Raw genomic sequence first — 17,750 nt, 5'->3', positions numbered from 1 at the left:
TTGTCATCAGATACAGATGAGGACAAGCTAGTGGATGGGAGTTTTGACAGTGATGAGGAGTTGTATAAATTTTATGGTGAATAAAACTTGAGTTCAATAATTTTTTGTAATACATTTTTTTTCAAATTTCGGGCACCAAAATTAAGGTGAGTCTTATATACATGGGAGCATCTTATACATGGGGAAATACGGTACTTCATTTCATTTTATTTTATATATTTAGTGATTTTAGAGTGAGAAGGAAAGGGAGAGAGCGAGAAACATCAATTTGTTGTTCAACTTATTTCTGTGTTCATTGGTTGATTTTGTATGTTCTCTGACTGGGAATCATTATAGAGAGGGGAGAGAATGAGAGAGAGAGAGAGAGAGAGAGAGAGAGAGAGAGAGAAGGGGGGAGGAGCAGAAAGCATCAACTCCCATATGTGCCTTGACCAGGCAAGCCCAGGGTTTTGAACCAGCGACCTCAGCGTTTCCAGGTTGACACTTTATCCACTGCGCCACCCAGGTCAGGCCTGACTGGGAATCAAACCCGCAACTTGAGATGACTCTCTAACCAATTAAGCTACTTGGCCAGGGCATCAGTAACTACTTTAAAAGTAAATGGATTAAACCTTCCAAAGACAGAGATTGCCAGAGATGATCCAACCATGTGCTATCTAAAGAGACTCTCTTGAGACCTAAAATCACAAACAGGTTGAAAGTGAAGGGATAAGAAAAGATATCCCATGCAAATAGTAACCAAAAGAGAGCAGTAGTTGCTATACTAATATCAGACAAAGTAGACTTGAAATAAAAAGAAATTACAAGAGACAAAGGACATTATATATTAATAAAAGTTTCAATACAGTAAGAAGATACAATTATAAACATTTATATACTTAATTACAAATCATCAAAATATATGAAGCCAAAATTGACATCATAACTGAAGGGAGAAACAGTTCTACAGTAATAGTTGGAGACCTCAATACCTCACTCACAATAATGCATAGAACAATTAGAGAGTAGAAAATAAAGGAATTAATCAACACAGCAGACAAAAACAGAGCACTCTGCCCAACAATAACATGCACATTCTTCCTTCTTCCCAAGTGCAGATGGGACATTTTCCAGGATAGACCATATGTTAAGCCACAAATTAACTCTCAATAGGTTTTAAAAATAGTATACATACAAAGTATCACCTCTGACCACAACTTGATGAAGTTAGAAATGGGTAACTAAAGGAAAACTGGAAAGTTCCCAAAATTGTAGAAGCTAAACAACACACCTTTTCAACAACCAATGAATCAAAGAATTCACAAGGGAAATTAGAAAATACTAGATGAATGAAAATGAAAACACAACTTTCTGAAATTTATGGGATGCAGAAAAAATGGTGCTATGGGGAAAATTTGTAGCTATAAATACATTTGTAAAAAAGAGGATCAAAGAGGGAAAGATAAAAAATAGGAGCAAGGAACAAATGCAATGATCAGAAAATAGTTATACATGATAGCTATCCACCCAAATATATTAACAATCACTGTCAATGTAAATGGTTACAACACACCAATTAAATGTCAGAGTGGACAAAAAAGAAAACATCTAGTAATATGTTGTCTATATGATATTCACTTTAAATATAAAGATATGAGACCTGGGCTGTACCTCAGTTGGTTAGAGCATCATCCCAACATGCCAAGGTTGTAGGTTTAGTCCTCAGTCAGGGCACATACAAGAATCAACCAATGAGCCCTGGCCGGTTGGCTCAGCGGTGGAGCGTCGGCCTGGTGTGCAGGGGACCCGGGTTCGATTCCCGGCCAGGGCACATAGGAGAGGCGCCCATTTGCTTCTCCACCCCCACCCCCTCCTTCCTCTCTGTCTCTCTCTTCCCCTCCCGCAGCCGGGGCTCCATTGGAGCAAAGATGGCCCGGGCGCTGGGGATGGCTCCTTGGCCTCTGCCCCGGGCGCTAGAGTGGCTCTGGTTGCGGCAAAGCGACGCCCCGGAGGGGCAGAGCATCGCCCCCTGGTGGGCAGAGCGTCGCCCTTGGTGGGCGTGCCGGGTGGATCCCGGTCGGGCGCATGCGGGAGTCTGTCTGGCTGTCTCTCCCCGTTTCCAGCTTCAGAAAAGAAAAAAAAAAAAAAAAAAAAAGAATCAACCAATGAATGCATAAATAAGTGGAACAAATCGATGTTTTTCTCTTTCTCTAAAAAAAGTTTTTAAAAAGAATAGATATAAAGATACAATAAAAGTGATGGAGAAAGGAAAAAAACAAGATCTCAAATCAACCACCTAAATTTACAACCTAAGTAAGGAACTAGAAAAGAACAACCTAAGCCCACAATCCGTTTCCACCTTAAACCCATTAGGTAGCTACTATCAAAAAACAGAAAACAATGCTGGCAAGGATGCAGAGAAACTGTAACCCTTGTACACTGCTGGTGAGAAGGTAATATAGTGTAATATGGTACACTATTGGTGAGAAGGTAATATGATACAAAAGAGTCTGGTGCTTTTTCAAAAAATTAAAAATAGAATTATCATATGATCTAGCAATTCTGCTTCTAGGTACATATACAAGAGAATTGAAAGCAGGGTCTTGAAGAGATAGAATTTGAACACCTATGATCACAGCAGCCTTATTCACAAGAGATAAGACATGGAAGCAACCCAAGTGTGAATGGATAAACAAAATGTGGTCTCTACAAACAATGAAATATTCTCCAGTCTTAAAAAGGAAATTCTGCAGTATGCTACAACTGCAGTATGCTAAAACATTCCTTTAGTTACCCATTTCTAACAAATAGATGAACCCTGAGGACATATGCTAAGTGAAATAAGCCAGCCACAGAAAAGACAGGTACTGTTTGATTCCACTAATGTGAGTCAAAATCATTAAGACACACACAAAAAAGTTAAATTTAATTTAAGAAAATAAAAATCATTAATATAGAACATATAATGGTGATTGCCAGGGGCTGGGGCAGAGGAAAATGGAGAGTTATTATTTAAAGGGTAAAGATGCAAGAGTTCTGGAAATGGATGGCAGTAGTGGTTACACAACGACATGAGTGTATTTAATACCACTGAAACAGCTGTACACTTAAAAATGACTAAGATGATAAATTATATGTTATATATTACATTAAAAAAAAGTAGGAAAAAAAAGACTTTCTCATGGATGTTTATAGAAGCTTTATTTATAATTGTCAAAACTTTTTTTTCAACTCATCTTAGAGATTAGAGAAGAGGGGGGCAGGACAGGAAGCATCAACTCCCACACGTGCCTTGACCAGGCAAGTCTGGGGTTCTGAACCAGCGAGGCACGTCTGGGGTTCTGAACCAGCGACCTCAGCGTTCCAGGTCGATGCTTTATCCACTGCGCCACCACAGGTCAGGCCACAATTGCCAAAATTTGAAGCAATCAAAACATCCCTCAGTAAGTGAATAGATTAACTGACACATTCAGACAATGGGATATTTATTCAGTGCTAAAAAGAAATGAGCTATCAAGCCCTGGAGGACATGAAAGAACCATAAATGCAAATTATTGGATGAAAAAGCCAATCTGAAAATGCTAAATACTGTATGATTCCAACTATATGACATTCTGGAAAGGCAAAACTATGGAAACAGTAAAAATATATTTGGTTGCCAGGTTTCACAGTGCAGGGAGGGAAATGAACAGGCAGAGCACAGAGAATTCCAGGGCAGTGAAAGTACGCTGTGTATAACGGTGGCTACATCTCATTGGACATGTCCACACCCATAGCATGTACAGAATTAAGAGTGAGCCCTAAGGTAAATTGTGGACTGTGGACTGTGGGTGATCACGACGTGTCAATGCAGGTACATAGATCGTAACAAAGGTACCACTTGGGGAGGAGAGGTTGATAATGGGAGGCTCTGCAGGTGTGGGGCAGAGGTACACGGGGAATCTCCGTGGGGCAGAGGGTACACGGGGAATCTCTGTGGGGCAGAGGGTACACGGGGAATCTCTGTGGGGCAGAAGGTGCATGGAGAATCTCCATACCTTCCTCTCAATTTGGCCGTGAACCAAAAACTGCTCTAAAGTCATTCAAAAATTTTGTCCGTCTCAGAGTTTCGTTTGAAAATTAATTTCAGGATGAAACAAAATAATTATTTTAAAGGACTGTTGTCAGAGGCCCCGGCAGGTTGGCTCAGTAGGAGAGTGTTGGCCTGGCGTGTGGATGTCCGGGGTTCGATTTCCGGCCAAGGCACACAGGAGAAGCGCCCATCTGCTTCTCCACCCCTCCCCCTCTCCTTCCTCTCTGTCTCTCTCTTCCCCTCCCGCAGCCAAGGCTCCATTGGAGCAAAGTTGGCCCGGGCGCTGAGGATGGCTCCATGGCCTCTGCCTCAGGTGCTAGAATGGCTCCGGTTGCAGCAGAGCAATGAATGGCTCAGATGGGCAGAGCATCGCCCCCGGTGGGCTTGTCAAATGGATCCCGGCCAGGCACATGCGGGAATCTGTCTGCCTCCTTGCTTCTCACTTCCTGGGGGGGAAAAAAAAAGACTGTTGTCAGAATAATTTCCTAGAACTTTAGTCTCAAACTTTCCTCATAGTGCCCCCCTATTTAACATAACATTTTTAATATACTTCCATATTTGTATATATTTAAATTGTTATTATAATACTTATGTACATTATAAAACATATACAAAAATAACAATTAGAAAAGGATGAGTTACATACAAATAAATGTTCTATGTCTTCTTCCTGCACCCCCCAAAAATTGTCACACATGCCCCTGGATGCACGTGTCCCTCTGTGAAAACCACTCCTCTCGGGCACAGGGAAGAGTTGCAAGCCAGTGAGTGACTCAGGGAGCCTGGAGCATGGGGAAGGGGGTCAGGAAATGACTGTACTGCTGTTGAGTACCATAAAATCCTGAAGTTTAGGTACAGGCTAGAAATCTTACATGACACATTTCTCGCCTTCCTTTCCTCTTTCCCTAGACCCTTCCCTGGTAATCAATATAGAGGTGGGTTCCTCTCCTCTCATTTCCACATAAATTAACCTGATCCTTGTCCTTGTGGGGCTTACTGCCTCCTTCCAGGCTTCCCCTGGAGATCACACATGAACTGCAATTCTACTGGACAAAGATGCTAAAAGGGTAAGGCATGAAGTAGGACTGACCCATACTCCTTCTGAGACAGCGCCTAGAACCTGGCCAAGGACAGCACTGGCATTTACTAGGAAAATTAGTTAGGCTAACCAGGGTTACCTAAAACACATTTTTATTCTCCCAAATTTCCCACCATTATTCTCAGAAAGGGGACTTCACTCTCCAAGATGTTAGCTCTGCAAAGCAAGCATTTCTTCCTTAGGCAGGTATTATAAACAAAATTTCACTAGAATTTTTTTGAAGAATAGGAAGAATGTACTTTAGTGTATCTCTTTAAATTGCTATAACCATGAAAACACGTTCTAAAACCTACGAAAACCTACACATCACAAAGCAAATACAAACCAATAAACATACACATAGTTCCGTTTGTATTCTCCAAGGAAAAATGAACAATCTGTTTGATCACCAAGGTCCTCTCAAACACCAAAATTCTGATTTTCTGTGGGTTTCCTATGAATATTACGGCAGAGTCCAAATGTCAACCTTACACATTTTCCAGAAACATGGGGAAAATATAAAACTATGGTGAAACAGGGAATCCTTCCTACTTCCACCTCCCCCCAGCCCTTTGAAATCCACCAAAATCGAATGAAAACAGATGCCACAATTAACTATGCTGTGACCAAATCTCTGCTTCATTTTGTTAGCATGAGTTCACCCTGAAAATTTCCTGAATACCCTCAGATAAGTTTAGGAAATCATAGAAGATGCAGAATAACATATGACCAGTTTATGGTTTTAAAATATCACAAACAAGCTTTTCAATGTTTCCTCAGAAATGACTCATACACCCAGGAAATAAAATACCATTTGACAAACACCTAGCCAATGTCTACTGCACAGCAAGCTCTCCACCACCTTATTGTAAAGAATGACAAACAAGCCATCACAGATGTGCAGAGAGAAGTATAAAGTAAGATAACCCCTCTCTTGACCAACCCAGAAAACACAAGGATGCTGGTTGGAAGTTGGCACTGGATTTAATAGCTTGGGTTGGAGTTTCCAAGAGGTCAGGCATTGAGCAGTAGACGCTTCCCTCAAACGGAATGCTGGGAGAAAAGAGCCAGCACAGAAAGCAGAAGGAATGCTGGGAGAAAAGAGCCAGCACAGAAAGCAGAGTGAGCTCCCCACTACTGCTGACCACCACGCATGATTGCTGCTGCCACTTTTTTGGAACCAGAGGGACAACTCCCCACCACTTGGAGCTGAAAGACCTATCTAGGACAGAATGAACAAACAAGTGGATCACTGGCTGACCAACATGAAGCTTCTTTGAGAGAGGCAGATGGACAAAGCTTACTCGATAGAAGGGAAATTAATGGCTCAGAGATTCTGTATCTATCAACACAAACAACTCATACGGGGGTCGGCAGGGGGTGGGGTGGAGTGGGTGACAGGGGTCAGTGTCAGTACTGCTGGGGTACAGACCAGGTGGGGGCTCAGGAGGACCTAGACAGAGGGCAGGGACTTCCATCAAAATCCCAGAAGGAAATGGCGGACTTCAGAAAAGAACAAAGCTGCTTATGAGAAGAAAGGGAGGAAACGCAGACAGGGACTGTGAAGGGGAGATAATAGTGGAATGCAGCTTGTTCTTATTACAGCTGAACTTCAGCTGACTTTGTTTTCCCAGTTCCCATCTTCTGGGTTGACCTAGCAGACCTTCTTGAAGGCTGACACCTTTCAAATACCTGTAGGTAGTTCTCATACCCACCCTGACCCCTCCCCTTTGTCATTGTGGGGCAAACACGACACAGAGTTCTTTTAACCAGCCACTACCTTGCAGTCACTGCTTGCTATTCATCACTTTACTCAGAATAAAAACTTCCTCATTTGGGGCTATGTTTTCTTCCTTCTGCCATCTACTGGTGGAAATGAAAAATATATTCTATCACCTGGCTGTTCCTGATTTGCAAATAGGTTAGAGTCGGAAAGCTCATTTGTGTAATATTTAATATAGGGAAGACATTCTTCAAAGGAAAAAATATATTTTATAAAAGATGGTTCAGGCCCTGGCCAGTTGGCTCAGTGGTAAGAGTGTCGGCCTGGTGTGTGGAAGTCCTTGGTTCAATTCCCAGTCAGGGCACATAGGAGAAGCGCCCATCTGCTTCTTTACCCTTCCCCTTCTTCTTTCTCTCTAACTCTCTCTTCCTCTCCCACAGCCAAAGCTCCATGGGATCAAAGTTGGCACGGGCGCTGAGGATGGCTCCATGGCCTCTGCCTCAGGCACTAGAATGGCTCTGCTCTCAACAGAGCAACACCCCCGATGGGTCGAACATTGCCCCCTGGTGGGCATGCCAGGTGGATCCCAATTGGGCTCATGTGGGAGTCTGTCTGCGGCCCCCCACTTCTCACTTCAGAAAAATGCAAAAAATAAAATAAAATAATAAAATAAAATTAAAAAGATGGTTCAATCATTCATTCAATAAGCATTTATTGAATGAATAATCTAATACTGTATTAAATTATACATTCATAAACACAGTGTATATAACATAGAGAAGAGGCTTCAAATTTTGACTTACTGCGTATCATCTACTCTATACAACCTAGGCAAGCTACTTAGCTACTCTTCACCTGTAACAATCATAATAAGTGATAATAATAATGGCTAACACTTATTAATCATTATGATGAACCACAGGATAGTTCATTTAAACCTCATAATCCTGTAAGGTGGGTCTATTATGGTCTGTGGATCTTCAAATAAGGAGACTGAAGCACAAAAATGTTGAATAACGGGCCCAAGGCCTCACAGATTTAATAGTCTGGTTCCATAGCTCATAATGGGAACAATGATTTCCACCTTTGAGGATTGTTCAAGATATTAGACACCACACAAGTACAGGGGTTGACACACAAGTATGCTTTAAAAATGACAGATATTGAACATTCACTGTCGGGCCTAGCAAGATCGTCAAGTTATATCCATGAATAAGCCATGGCCCAGCCCTGCAGGCAAGCACTATCACAAGCCTGTGCTAATGATAGCTGACTCAGCTAAGGCAGTTCAGGAAAGACAGCACCTGACTTTCTTCTGTCAAGTCTTCCTACTACCTGGCACAGTGGCTAGGATAGAGCAGACCCTGGAAGGGAGGGAAGGAACAAAATTTTTAAATGAAATAAAATTAGGTTAGAGCCTGAGTCAGCCTGACCAGGCGGTGGCGCAGTGGATAAAGCATCAGACTGGGATGCGGAAGACCCAGGTTCGAGACCCCGAGGTCACCAGCTTGAGCACAGGCTCATCTGGTTTGAACAAAGCTCACCAGCTTGGACCCAAGGTCGCTGGCTCAAGCAAGGGGTTACTCGGTCAGATGTAGCCCCCCCCCCCCCGTCAAGACACATATGAGAAAGCAATCAATGAACAACTAAGGTGTCGCAACGAAAAACTGATGATTGATGCTTCCCATCTCTCTGTTCCTATCTGTCTGTCCCTATCTATCTGACTCTGTCTCTGTAAAGAAAAAAAAAAAAGGGGTCTGAGTCAGACAGACAGACAGACAGACTCTCACAAGATCACATAGCAAGAGGGAACAGGTCTGGACTAGCCCTTTCCTTATACTTTGTTGCATTCCCCCATTCCTCTGGTTTCTTCCAGCCCCTAGATGCCTAGATGGCATCCGGAGGTGAAGGAAGGGCAATACTTTACTGAAGGTATCAGGTGGATGGATGACTATGAGCAGATAAAAACTTCAATACGAGCAGGCAGAGGGCCCACATCGTAAGAGATTACACGGTCTCTAATGAGACCATTTTCTTCCTGTCTCTTCCACTTGCCACAAACCAGCTCTTTACTCTAGGTGAGACTATTCAATGTTATTTCCCAGAGTTCAAGTTTCTACAGCTATTTTTAGCTGCAGCTTTACTGCATACCTGGGCCAGGTGAGGCATGAAAAGGAATGTGGGTGCAGGTAGCCCTTGAATCTCTAGTGCCAGGGTCTGGGTCTCTTGTCATTCCAGCCAGAGACTGGGACTCACACCCTGACCTAGTATCTGCCCTACAGCTAGATTTCACCTTAAGAACTATGTGGATTAACACTTCTTATATAAATATATTCTCCCCCCGCCCTAATTTTGTAGTCAAGTCTTTAGAACATACTTTCTTGATATTATTTTGTTACCTGCTTTTGATAACTTGGATGCCTTTATTTTTTGTAACCAATACCACAGCCTGTGGTTCTTTCTGGTCCCATTGCCCAGGACTTTGAGGGACGTGGGGAAGACAGAGTATAGTATCTGATTTAGAGTTTTTGACATATCTGCAGGTGAAAAGCTACCCAGAAAACACTCTGGCCATTGGCTGGATGTCTTTTATAGAGCAACCAAGTTCTAGGACACACTGTTTAAGGGACTGAGAAGAACGATCTAGTGAGTCTAGAGCCCTTCTGGCAACTATAAGAATCCCCTCAGAGTGCCCAGAATTCTGGGCCTGCTTCATGCCTGGACTACCCAATGGAAACCCTCTCACTGGGATCCTAGGACACTTCATAAGGTAAAGGTATTTTCCTCATCTCCCATTAGCTCGGTACAAAAGAGGTAAAACCAGGTTGGCTAGGACCATGAAGCCATGATACAATGAATACTATATGAAATGGCTTATGATTCAGATGAGAAATAAGAGAAATTTTTCTCTGGGCCAGCATTACATGACTATTTAGGTACACTCTTTATTAAGTCTTAAAAGTCAGGCATGTTTGTTTGCAATGGGGAATGGTGAGAAGTTGATCAGTTGTTGAAGTTTTTTTTTTTAGCGGAAGAGAAACAGACAGAGGCAGACAGATAGGAAGGGACAGAGATAAGTATCAACTCATAGTTACAGCACTTTAGTTGTTCACTGATTGCTTCTCATATGTGCCCTGACAGTAGGGGGTGCTCCAGCCAAGCCGATGACCCCTCACTCTAGCCAGCGACCTTGGGGGTCATGTCTATAATCCCACACTCAAGCCAGTGACCTCAGAGTTTTGAGTCTGAGTTCTCAGCCTCCCAGGTCAATGCTATATCCACTGCACCGGAACTCTGTTTCTCAAATCAGAGAAAGAGGAAGAACAAAAAATTATGCCAAGGAAGGAAGAAAACAAAGCCCAGAGACCTCCCTCCCCATCCCTGAACTGGAGTCACTGGTACTTTGATTGCAGAGACAATTTAAACTTCATTTTTAAGAAATGTCATTTTAAACTTATACAGTGGCACCTTGAGATATGAACAGACCAACATACTAATTTTTTAAGATACGAGCTGTGACTCGGTCCTTATTTTTGTTCGAGATCCGAGCAAAATTCCGGGATACGAGTTGTGATTCAGGAAGCTGCCACTAGTTGGCACGTTGGCGCAGGGGTCCAGTATCAGCAGTTCGATATACAAGTTGACTGACTTACGAGCCGGTTACAGAACGAATTAAATTCATATCTCAAAGTACCACTGTATATATATAAATATATATATATAAATATTTTTTTTCTGTATTTTTCTGAAGTGAAAAGCAGGGAGGAAGAAAGACAGACTCCTTCATGTGGGACCCACCCAGCATGCTCACCAGGGGGCGATGCCCTGCCCATCTGAGCTGTTGCTCCGTTGTGACCTGAGCCATTCTAGTGCCTGAAGCGGAGGCCATGGAGCCATCCTCAGCGCCTGGGCCAACTTTGCTCCAGTGGAGCCTTGGCTGTGGGAGGGGAAGAGAGACAGAGAGAAAGGAGAGGTAAAAGGGTGAAGAAGCAAATGGGTGCTTCTCCTGTGTGCCCTGGCCAGGAATCGAACCTGAGACTTCCACATGCAGGGCCAATGCTCTACTGCTGAGCCAACCGGCCAGAGCTTAGACTCCTATACTTTAACCCACCTCACCATTTCTGAAGATCTCCTGTCTTTCCTCCACATTTTTTTTCCATTGATTTGGGGAAGAGGGAGAAAGAGAGAAAAGCATCAACTCATTGTTCCACTTAGTTGTGCACCCACTAATGGCTTCTCAGGCATGCCAGGGCTCGAGCCGGCACCCTCAGGATATAGCAGGCAACCCCAGGATTGAACTGGTAACATCGGTACTCTGGGATGACACTCTACTGCACAACCAGCCAGGGTTCTCCACTTTCTTTCTAATCAACTCTGCCACTTCTATTCCACAATTCAATCCTAAACACCAAAGAACATAGTAGTTTAGATAGTTTGTAATGGGTTGAATAGTGTATCCCCAAAATTCATGTCTACCCAGAACCCCAGAATGTGTAACCTATTTGGAAATAGGGTTTTTGCAGTTATACACCTGACCCCAGAACAAAGGAATTAGTGGTACAACACCTCCTCCCCTGCCCCATGCAGTTGAAAAATCTGCACATAACTTTTGACTCCCCCCAAACTTAACTTGAGTCCGTTGGTATTCATGGGCATTGATTCCAGGACCCCTTGCAAATACCAACATCTGCAAATGCTCAAATTCCTTACATAAAACAGCGTAGGACAACACATTCAGTTGGCACTTCACATTAATGGATTTCCAAACACACATCAAAAATACTCTTTTCAGCCTGACCAGGTGGTGGCGCAGTGGCTAGAGCGTCAGACTGGGATGCGGAGGACCTAGGTTCGAGACCCCGAGGTCGCCAGCTTGAGCGTGGGCTCATCTGGTTTGAGCAAAGCTCACCAGCTTGGACCCAAGGTTGCTGGCTCAAGCAAGGGGTTACTCAGTCAGCTGTAGCCCCACGGTCAAGGCACATATGAGAAATCAATCAATGAACTAAGGTGTTGCAATGAAAAACTGATAATTGATGCTTCTCATCTCTCTCCGTTCCTGTCTGTCCCTATCTATCCCTCTCTCTGACTCTCTGTCTCTGTAAAAAACAAAACAAAACAAAAAAAACAACAACAAAAAACCTCTTCAATTCACAGTTGGTTGAATCCCCAGGGATATGAAGGTTCATTGAAAAAAATCAGAACATAAATGGAACCATGTAGTTCAAACCCATTGAAGAGTCAACTATAATTAGTTCAGATGAGATCATATGGGGTTAAGGTGTGCCTCAACTCCAATGACTGGTATCATGAAGGAAGTCCAGGTGAAGACACAAACACACAAAGGTTATGTGAAGGTGGAGGGAGATGGAGTCATGTTGCCAAAGTCCAAGGAACACCAACAACTGCCAGCAACCACTGAAGAGGAGAGGAAAGACTCTTGTTTAAAGATTTCAGATGAAGAATGGCCCTGCCATACCTTGTCCTTAGACTTCTGGCCTCCAGAACTGTGAACAATTAAGTTTTGTTGTCTAAGCCACCCAATTTGTGGTACTTTGTTACAGCAGCCACAGGAAACGAAGACACACCTCAGTAAGGGTTTCAGCACAAGACTTAGTAACCTTGTCTTAGAGGACAAGAGGGCATAGCCCTGAACAATGACACAAACCCACAGGCGTGTCCTCAATTACCAATGTGTCACATTCATTTACTTCTGTGCCTCCTGTCCTTCATAATGACATCTTCGCTTCTTCTGTTTGGGACTCTAATTTATGGTCTGAACCACTAATATGCCTGAAGATACACTGACCACATTTCTTCCCTTAGCGTCCCATTTTTCCCTCCTAGCAAAGCATAATTCAGCATATACTTCAGAAATAACAGCAAAGCTTCCGTGGTAGTTTTTAACCTTTTTAGTCTCCCAAGGAATATGCATGTACCTCAGCAGTCCACAAACCCTATGTGAGGGATTTCTGCCTCCTTCAGGACAATTCCAATCTCTCCTCCTTACCCACCACTCATACCCCGCTTCAATTTCGGCTCACTTCTGCAGTCATCCACTAAGCTGAACAGCAACCATATATGTGATTTTACCCACTGGTAGAGAGAGAGAGAGAGAGAGAGAGAGAGAGAGAAAGAGGCCATCATCCTAAGCCATCTGGAGATTCCCATTAGGAAAATTCATTAAAGGAGAATTAGCCTCCAGTAGTAGAACCAACTAACAAGTGACAAGTATGGTCCCCCCTCAACTATTTGCCTCTGCTTTTCTTCTACTCCTTTTCTCCTTTCCTTTATTATTGCCTCTTGATTCCTCTAACTTATCCTTTACTCAAATGCACCATGAGCAGCAATGAAATCTGAAGCAAACTACCTTTGCCACCCAGCTTAGTGTATCCCAAGGTTCTCTTTACCATGCCACAGTCGCAGAGCTCCAAGGAAAAGCAACCTGATCTCATCTCTCCAGGCAGAGGAGAACAGAAGCTCCATCTCCACACATGCTGCAGATGGCTTTTCCAGTCTACCTGTATCATTACCAGCTAGAAGCAGCGGTCATTGAGACTTGGTCGTGAGCTGCAAAGTATAGAATTGTGACAATTCCAGTGCCATGCGGACTTTTCCTGCATGTGGACTTTTCCTGGACTCCTGCTCCTTGTGACAGCTCCTAACAGACTGAACTGGGGTTGGGTTGCATTTTTCAGGGATTTGGCAGGGTGATGGTGCCAACTTGGACTTGGTGAACATGTTAAAGACACTAGTCTTTTATGGATTCTTGCTGTATTGGCCAAGAGTTTGCTTAAAGGCTTTAATCACTGTAAAAAACAAATAGAAGACTGGATAAAGAAGATGGGGCACATATACACCATGGTATACTATTCAGCCATAAGAAATGATGACATCGGATCACTTACAACAAAATGGTGGGATCTTGGTAACATTATACGGAGTGAAATAAGTAAATCAGAAAAAAACAAGAACTACAGGATTCCATACATTGGTGGGACATAAAAACGAGACTAAGAGACATGGATAAGAGTGTGGTGGTTACGGGGGGTGGGGGGAGGGAAGGAGGGAGAGGGGGAAGGGGAGGGGCACAAAGAAAACTAGATAGAAGGTGACAGAGGACAATCTGACTTTGGGTGATGGGTATGCAACATAATTGAATGACAAGATAACCTGGACATGTTTTCTTTGAATATATGTACCCTGATTTATTGATGTCACCCCATTAAAATTAATAAAAATATATTTATTAAAAAAAAAAATCTGGGCCCTGGCCGGTTGGCTCAGTGGTAGAGCATCGGCCTGGCGTGCGGGGGACCTGGGTTTGATTCCCGGCCAGGGCACACAGGAGAAGCGCCCATTTGCTTCTCCACCTCCACCCCCCTCCTTCCTCTCTGTCTCTCTCTTCCCCTCCCGCAGCCAAGGCTCTATTGGAGCAAAGATGGCCCGGAGGGGCAGAGCATCGCCCCCTGGTGGGCAGAGTGTTGCCCCTGGTGGGCGTGCCGGGTGGATCCCGGTCGGGCGCATGCGGGAGTCTGTCTGACTGTCTCTCCCCGTTTCCAGCTTCAGAAAAATACAAAAAAAAAAAAAAAAAAATCTGAGGCAAACTAAACAAAATAAGCCATACTAGCTTTACCCAGCCACGCCTTGCTGTAGCTCAGTCTGGTTAAATGGAAAAGAAAGAGAAAGCGCATGTTTCTAATATGCTTAATTTAACAGTGCTTGTGGGTATACAATATTTTTTATTGCTCCATTGTCTGTGCAGATATAGAGACTGTCTGGTTTGCCGATTCTAGAATACACAACATATAATTGTCCATGTGAGAAGCAGTCCATGTCTAGATCTAAACCGCACAATTCTAAAGATTGGTCCTGAGCTTTGTTGATGGTGATTGCAAACGTCAATCGAATTGGGAATTGCAATCTCTTAAATGGAAATGGCATATCCGTGGGAATCATAGGAATGAGGAAATCTTCACCTTTGAAAGGTCCTGTCAAGATTGTTGCTTCTATGACATTGCTCATTAATTTTTTTACTGCAAGCCGCATGCCGTTGCAAAGCTTTGGCTGGTTGATATTTCAAAACGATAATTGGCACGCAGATTTTCAATTGCAGTACGTGCGGTGGCATCCCTGGCAGATCGAGTGAATTCAAGAATTCTGTTGGATAATTAACTGCTTCATCTGCTTCCACAACAGTGTCAACGGACTTCTATGTGACTGCCTTGCTTTGAATGTTGGACTGAATAATATTAAGTTCGTAGACGTCTTTGTTCTTGGCCACAAGAATAGCTTGTTCACTCAGCCAATCGTGATTCTTATAATTGGTTTGAATATTGGGAAATACTTTTTCAACCAATTCTTCTTTTGACATCACTAAATTGCAGAAGTTATGAGGCAATGAAATTCGTCCTGAGGTCAGATCAACCAGCACCTTTCCGTTCCCAATTTCCAGCAATTGATGTGAGAATATCTCAGCTGATCAATCATTTTGCAGCTGGACACACATATTTGTAGTTAATTTTAATGTCTTTACGTGTCACCACAAAGAAGAGTTCAGGCAAGCATTTATTTCATCTGCTGGTGTCGATCAAGGAATTACAGGTAATGTTTGCCTGAAATTTCCTGCAAGCAATATTAATGCATTCCCAAATGGTCTGATGTTTCCACACAAATCTTGCAATGATCAATCAAGAGCCTCAAGCGATTTTTTTGTGCGACATTGTGCAATCATCCCAAACAAGAAGTTTGCATTTCTGCAATACTTTTCCCATGCCGGATGCTTTGGAAATGTTGCACGTGGGAGTTTCAATGAATTGCATGTTCAATGGCAATTTCAAAGCGGAATGAGTTCTTCCACCTGGTAGCAATGTTGCAGCTATTCCGGATGACGCGAGAGCTAAGGCTATGTTATTTTAGGATCGAATGCTGCCAGAATCAATCTAATTAGGAACGTTTTACCAGTTCCTCCTGGCGCATCTAAGAAGATTTCTCCAACCCCGTTATTGACAGTTTGCATTATTTGATCGTAAATGCCCTTCTGCTCAAGCATTAGCTTAGAAATATTTGATTGCACATATGACAAAAGTTCACCCGTGTTGTAATTTTGTTCACGATGCAATTCTACATCAAACGAAGCAGCAGCAGATCGATTCAGTGCATTCCCAAATGACTGATAACTTTGTTCGCGATTTCTAAGCACAAATCTTCAATCATTATCAATGCTTTGTTGTAGATTTCTGCTGTGAAATCCATGTTCATATTCTAAGTCGTTTGCTATTCCCGTCTCAGAAATGATATCTCACCTGAATTTTCCTTGCATATTTGACGGAAAATATCTTCAGCCATGTGTGATTTATATTTCTCCCATAATACTGAAATGGTATCGTAAAATATTTAGTATAGCATATGTTGATTTTACGTCCAACAGATGGCGCTGTTTCTCAAAAAAGCATGTTTTTACCTGTCACAGGTGTGACATCTATATATAATAGTAGGTATATAAAACATAAAAATGTGCGTATTCGAATGCAACGTTGTTGTCAAAATTTCAAATCAATCGGTGAAGAACTTTCAGAGATTTAAGATTTTGAACAAACGAACATTTACATTTTTATTTAAATAGATGTTAGATTCCAACTAGCTTTAAATGCCTTTTCCTTAGGCGCCTGTCTTAGGCAAAAAGCACCCTACCCCCTATACTTACAAAGACCTTCCCGAAATCAACAGTTCATACTGATCACCAAAGAGAATTTTACTGACATCTACTTTTTACTTCTCACCAGACACTTGTACTCTAAGAAACACAATTTCTTAGAAAACATTTACTTTCCATTAAGATGAATATGGAAAATTTGCCTTCTGCCAAAAGTCATTCTCAAACTGCCGCAGTCCTTTCATCCTTGTTCTGATTCTCCAGACACTCTTTTTTAGTAAAACTGTTACATTCAACAAAAATTGTTAGACCTCTTATGTGTGTAAAAGCCCTCAGAGCACAAAACTGCGCAGGACTGCGAAGCTCAGAGCAGTTCGATTCCCGTCACCTCTCCCCTGCCCCAGCCAGTACCTACAGTGCCAGCCAGCGTCTACTTCCTGCCCAGGAGCTGATGCCCCAGTTTTACATCTCCTGAATTAAACTAGCCAATAGATGAGGCCAAAGGAAAGAAAACCGTGTCCAATGGGCACCAATGACAAGCAGATAAAATCAACTCTTGGAATTGCTCTGTGTTTCTGATGCTTCCTGATTTTAATCTAGTCACCTGGGGATAAGAATCTGTAACAAATCAACATTCCTAACCACCTGCTTAATCCAAGACACCAGGAAAGTGAATCTATTTAAGGATCTAAGAAACGGCTGCAGTCTTACTTATGGACTTTGCTCCATCCCCAAGAAACAACCAACCTTTCACATGGAACTTCTTTTCAAAGCCATCAATCATCTTGTTCCTCTATTGATTTTTTTTTCTAAATCAACATTCCTAACCACCTGCTTAATCCAAGACACCAGGAAAGTGAATCTATTTAAGGATCTAAGAAACGGCTGCAGTCTTACTTACGGACTTTGCTCCATCCCCAAGAAACAACCAACCTTTCACATGGAACTTCTTTTCAAAGCCATCAATCATCTTGTTCCTCTATTGATTTTTTTTTCTACATGAGAGGATGGGAGATAGATGAAGAGTCCCGCATGCGCCCCAACCAAAATCCACCAAGCAACCTGTCTGGGGCTGATGCTCCAATCAACTAAGCTATCCTCAGCACCCGAGGCCAACACTCAAACTAATCAAGCCACTGGCTACAAGAGGGGAAGAGAGAAAAGAGGGAGGAGGAGGAGGAGAGAAGCAGATGGTCGCTTCTCCTATGTACCCTGACCAGGAATTGAACCCAGGACATTGCATACA

This window comes from Saccopteryx bilineata, chromosome 1 (genome assembly GCF_036850765.1).
Source record: "Saccopteryx bilineata isolate mSacBil1 chromosome 1, mSacBil1_pri_phased_curated, whole genome shotgun sequence".
NCBI classification, from domain to species: domain Eukaryota; kingdom Metazoa; phylum Chordata; class Mammalia; order Chiroptera; family Emballonuridae; genus Saccopteryx; species Saccopteryx bilineata.
Note: the sequence above shows the minus strand (reverse complement) of the source record.